This window comes from Bufo gargarizans, chromosome 1 (genome assembly GCF_014858855.1).
Source record: "Bufo gargarizans isolate SCDJY-AF-19 chromosome 1, ASM1485885v1, whole genome shotgun sequence".
NCBI lineage: Eukaryota > Metazoa > Chordata > Amphibia > Anura > Bufonidae > Bufo > Bufo gargarizans.
The window spans coordinates 451,021,093-451,039,877 of NC_058080.1; the positions used below are offsets into that span (position 1 = coordinate 451,021,093).

Here is an 18,785-nt window from a genome sequence, read left to right on the forward strand (position 1 = left end):
AATGTGCAAAAACCTGGCTACGTTACATTGATGATATTTTCTGTTTGTGGCAGGGATCACTAGAAGACCTACAGAGCTTAGATCATGACCTGAACTCATCAGTGGGATCCATTGCTTTCTCCTTGGAGACTAGTCAGACAAAGATCCCGTTCCTCGACGTTCTCCTCCAGGTAGAGAATAGCCACTTACACTATGACCTATTCACTAAACCAACAGACAGGAATAGTCTCCTTCTATACGAGAGCTACCACCTGTGCCGGCATACATACATAATTCCTCTGGGTAGCCATCTTATATGCTTCTGGCATATGTAAAAAAAAACTGTGAACTCTCATCTTCCTGAAGCCTGGGTCGCCTATGATATAGATGGACACTTTTATTACCACTACTCTGTGAGGCCGGCTATAAAAGGTCATAAAAGCTATACCAGGCCCAGCTCATCCTGTCCGGTAAGATAAGATCAGCTCGCTGTCAAGCCTGGCTGGAGCGTGACGTCATTAATTTCCAGGTCTGGTTTGAGGAGAGCTAATAGCCCTTAATTAGCTCTGGGCATAAAACCAGTCCACTTTCATATTTCATTTATGAATCAACTTATTCCCTTTCTGACACCAGATCCAGGCTCTACAGAGTATTGTGGTTAATTGGGTATCAAATATGACTAGAGGATGCGATTCTGTAGCTGACCTATGGGTGGTAGAAGAACTACAGGTCCCAGCATTACCGTGTGTGGTCATTCTGTAGGTAAATAAATAAGGATCGCAAATATGTATTCTGTATAAAAATATGCCGATGTATCAAGGAGATACGGGCTTAAGTATAATCCTCATTGTAGGAACTAAACTTTGATGGGGTCATAAAACACTTGGGGGCCAATCCCTAAGTTTCACAGTCCCTCTGCTGCCATTGGCTGACAGGAGTAAGTCTCCTGCCCATGGGAGAGTTAATAAAAATCCATGCACAAGGACAGAGGAGAGAGACCCATGGAACATCACCAGACACTTAATTGGAAATTGACAGCATATCCCTGTATAAGAAGAACTTTGAGGGTCTCCCCTGATACATACTGAAAAGGGGTTTGCAAGGATTCAAAAAGGACATATGAACGACCATCTGAAACCCTCCAGAGAAACTAAGTATTCTTTCATCTTTTTCCCTTTCATTTGAACTGTCGTGATTATTTATATTGTTATTATTATTCTGTAGATTTATAGTCATTTTCATTAGACTTGTATGCACTGCTTTTTACCTCGTATTAAAGGTTATAAAATCTAAGTGGCCAAGTCTTCCATATTCTAAGCTGCTGAACAACGTACCTTGCCTTTGAAGAGACGTTACCAGGTAGTTAGTTAAATTGCATTTAGGAATTGTAGCTGGGGGTGATTGACTGCGGTTGGTCAGTAAGTGATATCCGGTTCATCCACTGATCTGTGTGATAGTGAATGACCCGGATAGTCGGCTCGTGGACCGGGAACCCACGTGGTGGCAGTTACCGAAGTGTAGTGGGGGGTGTTAGCCGAATGGTAATACCCCGGTCACGTGAGGTCTCTGTGTGTGCGCAGACTCCGTCACAGACCACTACGTCACAGCTGTGGGATCTGGAGCGATCGGATCCATAGTTTGTGACACCACCCACCGGGCCTAATCAACTCACTCCCACTATCACAACGCATGAGGGTAAAAAGAATAGTTTCCAACCCCAAAACCGCAGAAGTAAGACTAACCCAAATTAATAATAAATTCGCGGTTCGTGGGTTCCCACCCAAAATATTGAAAGAACACGCAGAGCGCGTGAGCAACACAAGTAGGGATGACCTCCCAAAACCAAAAACCAAATCTAACACCAAACAGGACAGCAGAATCCCCTATGCAACGACCTACTCCACTTGGAGTACTTTTATTAAAACAATTGTGAACAAACACTGGCAGATCCTACAGAGAAGCATTCCCAGTGTCTTTCACCTTAGACCACTGATGTCCTTTAAGCGCCGCCCATTATCCGTGACCAACTAGTGAGATCCGATCTGGGATCCACGAAAATTGATGCACAACGCACCATCACAGGATCACCCAACTTAGGTACCTACCCATGTTTGGGATGTGCCCAGTGTGGCAATGTCACGAAAGGGAATTCCTTTACACACCCCTCCTCAGGGAAAAAAATACTATATTAGGGGCCAATTACGTCATTTATCTCATCAAATGCCCCTGTGGCCTGGGATATGTGGGTGAAACCACACCAAAAAATAAAAGACAGAATTAGCCAGCATAAGTCTAATATCCGGACCAACAAGAAGGAAGCCCCACTAGTACAACACTTTCAGGAATACAAACATACGCCTAGCCAATTACGCTTTCAGGTTATTGATTGGGTTCCAAACCCCCGGAGAGGGGGGAGTCGTGATGACATGTTACATTCAAGAGAAATGCAATGGATCCGCCGCTTGGGTACTTTGGGCCCGGGAGGCCTTAATAAGGATTATAAATATGCCTAATTCCGTGAATACTTAACTCATACTTTTTTTGCATTTCTCTCCAATAGGTATCCCCATGACTCCACGTAGAGCCTTAACTATAGACAACCCTTCATCAGCATCTATAGTCGAACCAATGTATTACCGCCAATGGGTATAGTATCTGACATACGCAGCTATGGTTATAGACATAAGAAGTGCATGTGTTCAAAGTACAAACCCGGCAGCACCATATCACACAACCACCTTATATAATAAATATGATTCCCAGATACCATCAGGATCCAATATGGCCTTGAAACTCCTGACACAACTAGATATGTGTTTATTTCGCATCCTCGCTGTAGTACACACAAGCCCTCTCCTAGACCAGGATCTAAGGCTACTTTCACACTAGCGTTCGGCTGTCCGCTCGTGAGCTCCGTTTGAAGGGGCTCACGGGCGGACCCGAACGTTTCCGTCCAGCCCTGATGCAGTCTGAATGGATGCGGATCCGCTCAGACTGCATCAGTCTGGCGGCGTTCAGCCTCCGCTCCGCTCAGCAGGCGGACACCTGGCCGTGCGGAGGCGTGCGGATCCGTCCAGACTTACAATGTAAGTCAATTGGGACGGATCCGTTTGAAGATGCCACAATATGGCTCAATCGTCAAGCGGATCCGTCCCCCATTGACTTTCAATGTAAAAGTCTGGACGGATCCGCTCAGGCCAATTTCACACTTAGCCATTTTTTGCCAATATAATGCAGACGGATCCGTTCTGAACGGAGCCACCATCTGCATTAATAGGAGCGGATCCGTTCAGAGCGGATCCGATCGAACGCTAGTGTGAAAGTAGGCTAAAATGGCCACAGAGGACATGAGACACTATTGGGCATGCGCCCATTCTATCCTCCATATAGCTCCAGGAACTAAGATGGCGCCGTCGGACATACAGGGACAATGCGCATGCGCCAAGTCCCGACACACTGCTACCCAGCCAGCTCCGCCCCCATCGCACGCCGGTTACCGCCGGACGTCCGGTCTCGACTCCCCATAAGACTCCGTGGAAACACTTCAACTGGCCATCAAGGTAATCATATTACACTAGATATGGGGCTGCACAACCTTGCTTGACTATTTTTGTGTATAACATATGAAGCGCACCACTGCTGCCACTACACTAGATGGCTTTTACAGGCGGCGCTGCCGGTTCTGTAGCCACACGTGAGACTTTGAATGCCTTCTCCCCCTGACAGGGTGAATATAGGGGGCGAATTTACGGTAGTACAACAGGGGTACTGCCCATGAGGTAACCCAGATGACCCTGATATGGCACCCAATACATAGATCTTAAAGGTGACAGTATATCCTAATCATGTAGCATCCTGTGATTGATACCTCCCTATAATCATGTACTGACCCCACCAATGATTTTTCAGACACCAGTCCCTCATGCGATAGCTGGTCCTCTGAGGAACTGATGTCTGCGGCTCTGTCTACCGTCAAATGACTTGTCAGAAGGACGTAGGACCAATATTTGCCTGTCTGACATGAACAGGTCCTCCTCTATGACAGGGATCACTTATTGAAACAATGGGTGAATTCTGAATGTCCTTTGGATGAACTCCCATTTGCCTAAGGAGTGATAAATATGAAAAATTTCATGATAACTGATGTGTATATGAATGAATTTCCACCGATGTATATTTTTTAATTGTATTGTTCTGCGTTTATATTTACATTTATAGCTTGACAAAGGGCCCCGAACTGGGCCCGAAACGTTGCCATAGGCAATAAATGTTATGAGATTGTACCACTGGTAAAATAAAGATTGAATACAAAGCCATTTGCTGACTCCAAAATACCTATTCAAAGCCATTATTTCACTCCGCGGGTGGAAGGAGCCTGTCAGGAGACGTGCACCCACAAAAGTCATCCAATTAAACGTGTGCTGAGGTCTCACAACGATTAAGAAGCCTCAGGGTTAGAATATACCATCGGATCTGAGTTTTCACGATCTCACAACAGCGAATATTGTAGTCATAATCTCCAGTCCGGCTCGGAAGTAAGTACCGTAAGTTTCAGCACGCCGTATACCGGCTTATAAGACGACACCCGACTATTGAGAAGAATTTTATGTGTTAAAAAGTCGTCTTATACGCCGGAAAATACGGCAATTGCAATGGGTTCCCTATTTTGTGACAATCGTTTGATATACGACATGTATAGGTTTGAGTGACTATGGTGACTGACTTTTTTTTACTGCTTCATCTGCAATTGGGGCATCCACAGGAGCCCCAGTTACAGGGGAAAACAGCCCCCTGTGGGGGCATTAAACACGGGCAGGGCTGATCAGGGTCTGCTCCTGCCCCGAGACACAGCCGGGACTTAGTCCTCTTGCACACGAGTGTATTTTCATTCCGTGTCCGTTCCGTTTTTTTTTTTGCAGACCGTATACCAAACCATCGATTTAAAAAACAGAAGGTACTCCTTGTGCATTCGGTTTCCGTATTTCCGTTCCGCAAAAAAAAAACAAAACATGTCCAATATTGTCCTGCATTGCGGACAATGATAGTGCTGCTCCATGAAGGGGTCGAGCCGTTTCGTTCCGCAAAATACAGAATGCACACGGATGTCATCCGTATTTTTTGCAGATCCGTTTTTTGCGAATATGGTCATGTGCAGGAGGCCTAAGAGAGGAAGCGTCTCGGCCGCTTTCTACTCTACATACTTGCGCTCGTGCAGTGCTCTCCTCCCGTCACAGCCAGGACCCGACCTGCTCCTGTTAGATTGCAGGAGCTTTAATCCCAGCGCTGATCAGGGTATGTGGAGATAAGACGTATATAGCCAGTGGGCACTCGAGAAGGGGTTAATGACCTACCAATATTTTTCATTTTGGCATTCCAAGAGCTGTAACTTTATTTTAACCCCTTAAGTATCGGGCCCATTTTTTGTTTTGCATTTTCATTTTTTCCTCCCCACGTTCCAATAGCCATAACTTTAATTTTCTGTTCACATTGCCATGAGAGCTTATTTTATTTTTTTGTGAGATAAGTTGTACTTTTTAATGGCACCATTTAATTTACCATGGTTGGAAAATGGGGGGAAAAAAAATAATATATATTTGTGGGGTTAAATTGAAAAAAATAAATGAATAAAATACAATTCCGCCAAGATTTTGGGAATTTTGACATCACAGCTGTGCAAAAAAAATAATAATGACATGATGTACTTGAGCTACTTTCACATTAGCGTTTTTTGCGGATCCGTCATGGATCGGCAAAAACGCTTTCGTTACAATAATACAACCGCATGCATTCATCATGAGCGGATTCGGTTGTATCATGTCTTCTATAGCCAAACGGATCCGTCCTGACACGCAATGTAAGTCAATGGGGACAGATCAGTTTTCTATTGTGCCAGATTGTGTTAGAGAAAACGGATCCATCCCCATTGACTTACATTGCGTGTCAGGACCGATCCGTATTGCTCCGCACCACATCACGGACAGGAAAATGCTGCAGGCAGCGTTTTGCTGTCTGTCTCTAGAGCGGAATGGAGACTGAACTGATGCATTCTGAGCGGATCCTTTTCCATTCAGAATGCATTAGGACAAAACTGATCCGTTTTGGACCGCTTGTGAGAGCCCTGAACGGATCTCACAAGCGGAAACCAAAACGCCAGTGTGAAAGTAGCCTTATTTTGCAGATAAATACAATTATGGCGATTCAAAACTTGCATAGTTTTTATTTTGTTTACCAGTAATTACTTTAAAAAAAATAAAAAATCTTTGCAAAAAAACATTATATATGAACAAACTAATTGGTATAACAACTTGGGCCTCACGCACACGACCGTTTTTCGGGTCCGCATCCAAGCCGCAGTTTTTGCGGCTCGGGTGCGGACTCAGTCACTTCAATGGGGCCGCAAAAGATGTCCGCATGCGTTGCACCGTTCCGTGGCCCCACCCAAAAAAATATAGCATGTCCTATTCTTGTCCGTTTTGCAGTCTACAATGGGCAGCCTGTTCTGTTCCGCAAATTGCAGAAGGCACACTGGCAGCTTCCGTTTTTTGCGGATCCGCGGTTTGTGGACCGCAAAAAACAGAACGGTCGTGTGCATGTAGCCGTATCCAAATATATAAAAACATTGTAACAGATTGCGCTCCAAACTCAAACAACTAAGCAAACTTTATAATTTAGCTATCACTGCTAAATATGAACTAACATTATTAATCACACGCCAAGGCAAAGATACACAAATCAAGGAAACCGCATTTTTTATATTTTAATTTTTCCACATGTATGGACTTTTTATATATGCGAGAGCTCCGCATTGAAAGGGACCATGTTCATATAACAGACTGTATGAAGTTTTGTTTTTAGTTGTCATGTACATGTAAGGCCTCATGCACACGACCGCTGTTGTGTTCCGTTTCGAAAAATGGGGTTCTGTTGTTCCGTTTTTGTTTCAGTGTGTCTCCCTTTATTTTTAGAGGATCACCAGACATGAAGGAAAGTAAAAAAAAGTCTAAGGCTACTTTCACACTAGCGTTCGTCGGTCCGCTCGTGAGCTCCGTTTGAAGGGGCTCACGAGCGGACCCGAACGCTTCCGTCCAGCCCTGATGCAGTCTGAATGGAGCGGATCCGCTCAGACTGCATCAGTCTGGCGGCGTTCAGCCTCCGCTCCGCTCGCCTCCGCACGGACAGGCGGACAGCTGACCGCTGCTTGCAGCGTTCGGGTGTCCGCCTGGCCGTGCGGAGGCGTGCGGATCCGTCCAGACTTACAATGTAAGTCAATGGGGACGGATCCGTTTGAAGATGCCACAATATGGCTCAATCTTCAAGCGGATCCGTCCCCCATTGACTTTACATTGAAAGTCTGGACGGATCCGTACGAGGCTATTTTCACACTTAGCTTTTATATGCTAATATAATGCAGACGGATCCGTTCTGAACGGAGCCTCCGTCTGCATTATTATGATCGGATCCGTTCAGAACGGATCCGATCGAACGCTAGTGTGAAAGTAGCCTAAGTCAAGTTTGCCATGCAAATGATAGCAAAAAAACGGACGCAGATGACAATCTTGTGTGCCTCTGTGTTTTTTCACGGACCCATTGACTTAAATGGGTCCGCGAACCGTTTTCCGTGAAAAAAAATAGGATAGGTTATATTTTTTTGACGGACTGAAACCACGGATCACGGACGCGGATGACAAACGGTGCATTAGCCGAGTTTTCAACGAACCCATTGAAAGTCAATGGGTCCGCAGAAAATCACGAAAAACTGAACAATGGACACGGAATTAACGGTCGTGTGCATGAGGCCTAAGGTATTGGTTTTTAATATAGTGTATGAAATAGTAAGGCCCCTTTCACACGGGCGAGTATTCCGCGCGGATGCGATGCGTGAGTTGAACGCATTGCACCCGCACTGAATACCGACCCATTCATTTCTATGGGGCTGTGCACATGAGCGGTGATTTTCACGCATCACTTATGCGTTGCGTGAAAATCACAGCATGCTCTATTGTGCAAGTTTCACGTAACGCAGGCCCCATAGAAATGAATGGGGTTGCGTGAAAATCGCAAGCATCCGCAATCAAGTGCGGATGCGGTGCGATTTTCACGCACGGTTGCTAGGAGACGATCGGGATAGAGACCCGATCATTATTATTTTCCCTTAGAACATGGTTCAGCAAAGGAGACAGAAGGAGATGCCGGGCTACGCGAACAAGTGGACTAAGGTGAGTTAAATTATTTTTTATTTTTTTTTAACCCCTCCAGCGCTATTGTACTATGCATTCTGTATTCAGAATGCTATTATTTTCCCTTTATAACCATGTTATAAGGGAAAATAATACAATCTACAGAACACCGATCCCAAGCCCAAACTTCTGTGAAGAAGTTCGGGTACCAAACATTCGCGATTTTTTTCACGCGAGTGCAAAACGCATTACAATGTTTTGCACTCGCGCAAAAAAATCGTGGGTGTTCCCGTAACGCACCCGCACATTTTCCCGCAAAGCCCGTGTGAAAGAGGCCTAAAAGTGTATGCAAATTACTGTGAGACATTTATTGTAATTATTTGGGTCTACATTTTGCATTGAAGGGTGGTCAGTGGGCCAGGCTCCAGAGTAACTGGTGAACTCCCTCCATCATATTATAAATCTAAAATTGGAAAACGTGCGATTTTCAACTTTTGTTTTTTTGCAGTTTTTTTATTTTATTTTTATTTTTCCACTTTTTATTTAAGCCTTAGGCCCCTTTCACACGAGCGAGATTTCCACGCGGGTGCAATGCGTGAGGTGAACGCATTGCACCCGCACTGAATCCAGACCCTTTCATTTCTATGGGGCTGTGCACATGAGCAGTGATTTTCACGCATTACTTGTGTGTTGCATGAAAATTGCAGCATGTTCTATATTCTGTGTTTTTCACGCAACGCAGGCCCCATAGAAGTAAATAGGGCTGCGTGAAAATATCAAGCATCCGCAAGCAAGTGCGGAAGCGGTGCAATTTTCACGCACAGTTGCTAGGTGACGATTTATTATTTTCCCTTATAACAGGAAAAGGACCTTTGATGACGTCACTGCGCTCATCACATGGTCCGTCACATTATCCATCACCATGGTGATGGACCATGTGATGAGCGCAGGGACGTCATCAAAGGTCCTATTCCTCAAAGAAAAAGCCGGGCTGCACGAGCAAGTGGATTAAGGCGAGTTATATTATTTTTTTTATTATTTTTTAACCCCTCCAGCCATATTGTACTATGCATTCTGTATTAAGAATGCTATTATTTTCCCTTATAACCATGTTATAAGGGAATACAGTCTACACAACACCTAACCCAAACATCTGTGAAGAAGTTTGGGTACCAAACATGCCGATTTTTCTCTCACGCGCATGCAAAACGCATTCCAATGTTTTGCACTGGCGCGGAAAAATCGCGCATGTTCCCGCAACGCACCCGCATCTTTTTCCGCAACGCCAGTGTGAAACCAGCCTTAGGGGGCTAGAATCTGGGATCTTTTGATCCCTTATTCTATTCACCCTAACGCTAGGACTACACAACAGATAGGGCAAAACTACACTGCAACATTTGTCGCAAGACATTTTGTCGAACCAATTTTTATAATGGTAGTCTATGGTGTCGCACTGCGACATGTTGCGACTGACAGTAGCAGAAAATCATCTTGAATGGGCTTTTTGCGACTGTCGTGTCGCAGTGCGACACCATAAACTACCATTATAAAAATTGCCGCGCGACAATTCGGTGCGATCTCCATTCCCCATCAGCCTGCTGTGCTGTATGATTACCCTGATTCTGCAGTTTAGGCCTCATGCACACAACCGTATGCATTTTGTGGTCCGCAAAAAATACAGATGACGTCCGTGTGCATACCGTGTTTTGAGGAACGGAACAGCTGGCCCCTAATAGAACAGTCCTATCTTTGTCCGTAATGTGGACAATAATAAGACATGTCCGGAAATACGGACATACGGAAATGGAATGCACGAGTAACTTCAGTTTTTTTTTTTGAGGACCCATTGAAATGAATGGTTCCATATACAGTCCAAAAAAAAAAAAAAAAGGAACGGACACTGAAATAAAATACGTTCGTGTGCATGAGGCCTTACAGGAACACCCATATGTGGAGGTAAACTGCTGTAAACTTGTAGCCCCGCTGATGCACCCTACAGTAGGAACTCCCAAAAAGTTACTCCATGTTGAAAACTACTGGATAAGGGTCCATTCACACGTCCGTGGTGAATTGCAGATCTGCAATACATCCGGCCGGCACCCACATAGAACTGCCTATTCTTGCCTGCAATTGCATGTTCTATTTTTTCTTCGGAGCTGTGGATCGGAAGATCAGGGCCGCGCTCCGGAAATGCGGGTGCGGAGAGCACATAGTGTGCTCTCTGCATCCATTTCTGCCCCATTAAAGAATGAATGGGTCTGCACCCGTTCCGGATATTGTGGAACGGAAGCTGACCCATTCCACGGACGTGTGAATGGACCCTAAGGCTACTTTCACACTGGTGTTTTGGCTTTCTGTTTCTGAGATCCGTTCAGGGCTCTCACAAGCGGTCCAAAACGGATCAGTTTTGCCCTAATGCATTCTGAATGGAAAAGGATCCGCTCAGAATGCGTCAGTTTGCCTCCGATCAGTCTCCATTCCGCTTTGGAGACGGACACCAAAACGCTGCCCAACAATAGAAACTGATCCGTCTCTCATTGACTTTCAATGGAGTTTATGACGGATCCGTCTTGGCTATGTTACAGATAATACAAACAGATCCGTTCATGATGAATGCATGCGGTTGTATTATTGTAACAGAACCATTTTTGCAGATCCATGACGGATCCGCCAAAACGAGAGTGTGAAAGTAGCCTAAGTTGATAGTTTTATTGATACTATTGTGGGGTACATATGATTTTTGATAGCTCTAGACTGCACTTTTTGTAAGGCAAGGTAACCGAAAAATGGCTGTTCTGGCACAGTTTTTACTTTTTATTTTTTACAATGTTCATCTGACAGGTTAGATCATGCACTATTTTTATAGACCAGGTTGCTACGGATGTGACAATATAAATATGTCAAATTTTATTTTTTGTTTGTTCCAGTTTTACATAAATAAAGCATTTTGGGGAAAAAATCCTGTTTTTGTGTCTCCATTTTCTGACAGCCATATATATATATATTTTTTTTCTGCCGAGAAGCAAATTTTTTGCGGGAAGAGTTGATGTTTCTATCAATACAATTTTTGGTACATATGATTTTTTTTTTTGATCATTCAATATTACACTTTATGGGGCAAGGTGACCAAAAAATTGGTTGTTTTGGCACAGTTATTTTTTTATGGCATTCACCTTAGGGAGTAGATCATGTAATATTTTTATAGAGTAGGTCGTTACGGACACGATGATACCTAATATGTGTGATCTGCGCATCCGTTGTGTTCAGTTCACACTAAAATATAACTGATCCGTTTTTTTTTTTTTAAGCATCAGTTATGATCAGTTTGCATCACTTCTGTCAGAAATGAGTTTTTGATAGGAGAGAAAGTCTTGAATGCAGAACATTTTCACAGTCTCCACAGCATTGTGCACTTGGGTTAGTTTCACACTATTGTTCCTCAGAACCAGCCAGGAAAAGCTTGCCCGATCTCTCTCTGGATCCAGCATTGACGGAAGCTACATGGATGCTGTCTGGCCCTGTTAACTATATTTGGGGACCGGTGGAGATTCAGACGCAACCTGACAAATATCGCTGCGCAATGACCCGAAACACTTCCAGACTATGTAAGGGGTATTTTACCAAGAAGAAAAGAGATGGACTGTTGTGTAAGATACACAGAACAGAATAAACGACAGAAGTTCATACGTGACGCAGAAGACTACAGGTTGGATACGGTATACCGGTGGAAAGGAAACCAACAAGGTCAAGGCTTCAGAGGCTACCGAAATCCGCATTACTCCGGTTCATCGAATTTGGATAGCGATAGATCTGGCAATCAAAGATACACGTCCTGTTTTTTAGGAAACCGACGCGGCCGATCAAGAGGCGGAAGGCCAGAAGAGGCGGCAGGCGATCCAGAGGAACGAGTCCAGACACGATCCCAGGTAAGGGTGATAATTTAGTTATAAACATTTCATCCACTACCCTATTACCCGAACAGACCTCTGTCCTACAAAAGGGACTGTCATTTTGTCCCACACCGAGATTAAATACGTTCATAATGGAACAGGAACTACAGAGGTTCTATCGTACACTGAGACTCAAAGCCCATTTTGAGGAAACCCCTATGGCACAACCGGACATTACTGTCCAACCAGGACCTCTATCTATTGACACTCTGGGCTTGAGAAACAAGAGTTCCTATATGCCGCCTAAAAATAAACATCCGGTAGAAACGTACAATTCTTTTCCCAAAAATTAGTAGAGAAAATATTAATGGAGAACACACAGGGCCAGTTTAAGCATACCAATAACTTGTCCCTCAGAGAAAAGTCAGCAATTGAAGCCCTCCAATGCAATAAAAATATCATTATTAAACCTGCAGATAAGGGGGGGGGGGAGCCCTGGTAGTCATGGACAAAAGAGATTACATGACGGAGATTATGAGACAGCTAGCATATAGCGAGACCTATGAAACACTACCAAGAGATCCCACCATACAAATACAGACACTAATTACCAACACCATAGAGTCATATTCCAAGACAGGGACCATAGAGAATAAAACAGCCAATTTTTTAGTTGAACATAATCCCATCACACCAGTATTCTATACGCTACCCAAGATACATAAAAGCCTTATTAACCCTCCAGGACGTCCAATTGTCGCATCAACTAATTCCATATTTTCCCCTCTGGCCATCTATATGGAAAAAATTCTGACACCGCTCATTAAAACATCAAGATCATTTATACTTGATGCATCTGACTTCATCAAAAAATTGAAGGGTATAACACCCATACCAGATAGTACCCTATTCACTTTAGATGTAAACAGCCTTTATACATCAATAGCACATTATAAAAGGCATAAAAGCCACAGCAAGACTCCTACAAAACAATTCCAGTCTAACTACCAAACAACAGGAATTTTGTCTAACACTACTTGAGATTATACTCACAAAGATTTTTTTTCTGTTAGGCGACACCTACTACGGCCAGAAGAGGGGTACTGCTATGGGGTCCAATGGGCGCCCCCCCCCCCCCCCATGCTAATGCCTTCATGACGGCATTTGAAGAAGACTTTGTGTACACAAATACGTTGTATATTTGATAAAATGTCCATGTGGCCTCGCATATGTTGGGGAGACCACTCAACATGTGCGAGGCAGAATAAGTAAGCATAAGTCTACCATTAGACTTAAACACAATTTTTTGCCAATCCCACATCATTTCTTTGAGAGGAAACACCAAATATCGCAACTTCGGCTCCAAATTTTGGAACAAGTGGACCGACCCAGGAGGGGCGGCAACCGGACACTCCTCCTAAAACAAAAGGAGGCCTTTTGGATCCATAAACTAGGAACACTTTCACCGAATGGCTTGAACCGTGAATGTGATTTTTTTATTAACACTTGAAATAATACTTAACTTGTTCTCATTAATATCTGATATCCAAACCGTATTTATTATCTGTTGTTATTGCGATCATATTGGGAAGATGTTCTAAATATTGTTCCCTTTTTCCACAGACTCGCTGAGAATCATTTTTGTCTACAACGGGTGTGGGTGAGACTGACTTCCCCCTTCCCTCCCCTTTTCTCCATCCCTGCCCCCCCCCCCTTTTCCATTTCCGCTTTTCCCTACCACCTGTCTTTGGTTATAGTTATAGTTTCCCTATCCCCTCTCTCTAGATCCAATACTATATATTAACCCCGTACCCTACATTTCCCTCTACTCATCAAGTATACCTAGCACAATTTTGATTTTTACCATATTACATTTTCCTTGCTACTATTCCCTTCTGTAAATTAGATAATAGATGGCTTTTGTATAAGGCAGGTTAGCGCTACATTCTACTGCCCAGTCCCCTATAATCCCATGTGAACCTTTATTTATGCGTAAATCTCAGACTAATTCCTATTAATGTCAGGTCGCTGGGATAATATAGTGGAACGCAGCACCCGTATCCAGACACAGTTGGAACGCACACACCCCCTGCATCGGTCATGTGACTTCTGATCACATGACCGGAACTCCCAGTAACTTCACAGTGGCACGCAGCAGCTTATAGTGAAACGCATAGGTCTGCCCCAGCGATCACGTGACCGGAACCTCCAGGCAGCCCATACACATTAAGGGTCCATTCACACGTCCGTTGTTTCTTTCCTGATCTGTTCCGTTTTTTGCTGAACAGATCTGGACCCATTCATTTTCAATGGGTCCTGAAAAAAAATCTGACATTGTGCTGTCCGTTTTTTTTCAGGACCCATTCAAAATGAATGGGTCCAGATCTGTTCAGCAAAAAACGGAACAGATCAGGAAACAAACAACGGACGTGTGAATGGACCCTTAAAGAGCGGCCGGTCCAAACATACGCCATGCATCCAAAGCCCCACTCACCCACATTCGTCTGAGCAGGTACAGTTTGTTGTGCAAGTAATCCTAATAAGATGTTTTTCTTTACAGCTTCTTCATATATATATCTATATCTATATCTATCTATATCTCGGCCTGCAGCACAAGACTTCATTATGGGCGTTGAACCAATATATACCAGCATGTTTGCCGCGACATAAGACCCAAGCTACTACTATTGATTGCAATACTATATCAGATGTGCTAGATTAATACTATGAGGGGATATGGTTAAATGTTGCTATAGATACCCCCCCTTTTTTCTTGTCAGGTGGTAGTTCTATTTATGTTACATCATTACAAGGCCCGGGGGAGGGGAGCATATGGAGATACATGGATATTACTTTGATTAGATATTGATTACACTACGGACATGGTCCATCTGGCTATTATATGTCTTTCATTCACCTAGCGGTCCTATTGATGTACTCGATGTACTCTACATACCCCTAACTCAATGTATGACTTTTGCTAAGTATAAAACTTTCTTGTTATATCTATGACTTTTTCTAATACATATATCTTTATATGCACCTAATTCTATTGCCATATATGCTACAGTCCAGCTCATGTCAACCATTGTATTGTAGATAATACCGCAGATGAAGGTCCTGCGCGACCGAAACGTACGGTTTCTGCCAATATGTGTATAATCTGAAACAGATTGGGCCTATGGATGACAGCATTACATGCAAATGAATAAATGCCCTATTCGCAAATCGTGAAAACCGTGTGCCTCAATTTTACTTCTATGTTGTGTAAGATGACATGGCCTCCACAGTTACCTAACCTTAACCCAACTGAGATGATTTGGGATGAGTTGGACTGCAGAGTAAGGCCTCCTGCACACGAATGTGTGCGCCCCGTGGTCGTGCTGCGGCCGGCAAATTGCGGGCCGCAATGCACGAACACCGTCCGTGGGGCAGCTGCAGCGGATCACCGACCCATTCACTTTAATGCGTCCGCGATCCGGCCAGTCCACAAAAAGATAGGACATGTTCAATCTTTTTGCGCAACGAAAGTACACTACTCCATAGTGCTCCCGTAGGGTTCTGTTCCGTGCTTCCATCCCGCATCTCCGGATTTGCGGTCCACAATACGGCCACAGAGTGCACATGTTCGTGTGCAGGAGGCCTAAAGGAAAAGCAGCCAACAAGTGCCTGGCACCTCTGGAAACTCCTTCAAGTCTACTGGAAAACCATTCCAGGGGACTACCGCAAGAAGTCCAGAGAATGCCAAGATGTCATCACAAAAAAGCCACTTTGGAGAACATCAAATATAAAACATATTCTTTTTTTATAACACTTCTATTTATTGCTCAATTCCATATATGTTCCTTCACGCAGCCTTAAGCCACCAGCCGGCTACTGAAAACAATGAGGCAGACACCACCAGTGGCACAGTGTTTGTGCCTTACGCCGTAATAAAAAATAAATAAAAAAGTAATCAACGCCAACCACGTCATCTGCTGCCATAGCCACCAGCCAAGGCTATACATACTATACATCAAAACACCCAAAACAAAAAGAAACCTATTAAAATACTTTAATTTTGAATAAAATTTCAGATTTATAAAAATAAAAACTTCCGTACACATTGACTCAAACATTATCAAAAAGATACTTAAAAAGAGCATGTAAAAAATAAATACTAAGCGAGCCCAAGAACATAAATTTAGGACTCTTAAAGAGAACCCATTCACCTCTCCTGACATGTCTGTTTTAGAGGGGTTATTCCACGATTATTGTAAAACATGAAAATCAGACACCATATAATACACAACAACCTCTTTCTAACAAAGCTAGAACCAGCCCTGTACCTCACATGGATCCAGAGATCTCCCCATTCATTGCTCCAAATCCTCTGCTAGATTTATATCAAGCTGGCAGCTCAGGGGGCGTGTCTCAGCTCTCCCTATCACAGCTCAAGGGGTGTGTCTTTTCTGCTGCAGCTAAAGGGGTGTGTCTCAGCTCCCCCTATCACAACTCAGGAAGGCGTGTCTTTTCTGCTGCAGCACAGGAGGCGTGTCTCAGCTCTCCCTATCACAGCTCAAGGGGAGTGTCTTTTCTGCTTCAGCTCAAGGGGCGTGTCTCAGCTCTCCCTATCACAGCTCAGGGGGCGTGTCTCAGCTCTCCCTATCACAGCTCAGGGGGCGTGTCTCAGCTCTCCCTATCACAGCTCAGGGGGCGTGTCTCAGCTCTCCCTATCACAGCTCAGGGGGCGTGTCTCAGCTCTCCCCATCACAGCTCAGGAGGCAGTTGAAGGATAAAACTGAGCATGTGCGGCCTTCTCAGTGAGCAGGACAAAGAAATAAATAAAAAAAACTGTAGGTGGCGCTATACAGATACATTTTATTGAGTAAGGCTTTACTAAATTTGTAATTACGTACAATTACAAAAGTATTCAGATCCCGGTGCTGGTTTGAAAACTAGAATATTTTTTGTTGGACAACCTCTTTAATAGCTTCATGCATTCCCCATGTACTAACTATTCTAGAACATCTATTCTCACAGCTCTATGTTGTGCCATTCCTCTATTATTCCTAGTAGTAGAAGTTATGAATGAGTTACTATTAGCCTTCAGTAAGGGTACAGAGGGTGGTAGCTAGTTAGGGGGGTGCACCTGCACAGACTCCCTGTATCCAATCAGTGCTGTAATGTTCAGTCTGTGCAGGCACACCCCCCCCCCCCCCTCCCTTACTGGTTACCACCCCTCTGTACCCTTACTGCAGACTGCTAGGAATTCATTCAGAACTCCTAGTAGAAACAATAGAGGAATGGCACAGCATACAGACATAATAAATAGATGCTCCAGAACTGTTATTACATGGGGGATGCAGGAAGCTATTTGTAGTGTCAGGAGCGGTGACGGGTCCTCTTTAAACACATCACGTGCAACAAATTGAAACAATGTGTGAGATCACTGAAGACCAAAACATTCTGCCCATTAAGGGGTTAACACTCAAAAGGAACAAGGGGGATGGTAATGCCCATATATTCCTAGGGGGAGTAATAGAGGCCAAACAAGCACAGGTTGCAATAGAGGACGCTCATCTCATGAGGAATACAACAAGACCCCATAGGTTTCTAGTGAAACCCTTCCCCAGAGGGCTGGATGGGTCCAGCGTGGGAAGCGTGACGTGCTGTTTACATACACAGCTGCTGGAGCGGACGGTAACAGTGGGACAACCCCTCACATGCCTGCAGCAGACCCGTATCACCACACCGGGGGAAGTAACAACACAGTCCGAGTACATAAAGGGGCTCTCCATGATGGGGCTCCACACTTTTACGCTCCTATCCTCCACTGTCCCTCCCCAGCAGCAAAGCTCTTTCTCAACATACTTGCCGTGCCGATTCTCTCTTTACTCGCCGATTCCGACAGCGGTCACGTGACCTGCCCTTTCCCGGAAGCCGTTTTCGTAGTGACGTCACGACTTGTCCTCCCATCATGCATTTCGCCGTATTGCAGTTGATACTAGTCGTGACGTCAGCCCCCATGTAGTCAATGAAGGGCGGCCGGAGTGCTGCAGTTACAAGGCATGCGCGGCTCGAGCGCTACCGCGCATGCGCCGTACTAGAGCAACCCTGTAATACAGCAGATTCGCCGCCCAATCAGCTGCCAGTGCTGTATGTTCGGCACTTTCCTCATATTCACTGTCCAATTACAGCACAGTGAATAACAGATAGTACTACAAGCTGGGCTATCAGTTATACAAGCATTTCTGTCCCACTACATAGAAAATATTATAAGGTATGTCCTATACCCGTATTTTTCCCATTTTTCATCTACATAGGTTTATATATATATATATATATATATATATATATATATATATACACTTAATCAGAAAATGGCAGCACAAGAATAAAAAATGGCAAAATTGTGAAAGAGGTGCAAGCCCATAGCTCTGACAATGGCCCATAAATACAATAAATGAAGACCAGGCAGCACACTCACATGGAAAAAAACTGAAGTGTTTATTCACCCATGCTGGAAGCACGACGTTTCGGCTATATACTGGAGCCTTTCTTAAAGGGGTTGTCTGGGTTCAGAGCTGAACCCGGACATACCCTTATTTTCACCCCGGCAGCCCCCCTGAGCCTAGCATCGGAGCATCTCATGCTCCGATGCGCTCCCTTGCCCTGCGCTAAATCGTGCAGGGCAGGGGCTCATGTTTTCAATAACACACTGCCGGGCGGAAACTTCCGCCCGGCAGTGTGTTTGGTG

At 44.3% G+C, this 18,785-nt stretch overlaps 1 protein-coding gene across 1 annotated transcript in view; it reads right to left on the minus strand.

Annotated features, from left to right (window-relative positions):
• Positions 1-17,995, minus strand: part of KDM4C (lysine demethylase 4C) — a 324,567-nt gene extending 306,572 nt beyond the window's left edge. Inside the window, exon 1 of the mRNA XM_044272540.1 lies at positions 17,900-17,995. The gene's annotated coding sequence lies outside the window, so the exon portion shown is untranslated. The remainder of the gene's footprint in view (positions 1-17,899) is intronic.
• Between the last annotated feature and the right edge of the window lie 790 nt (positions 17,996-18,785).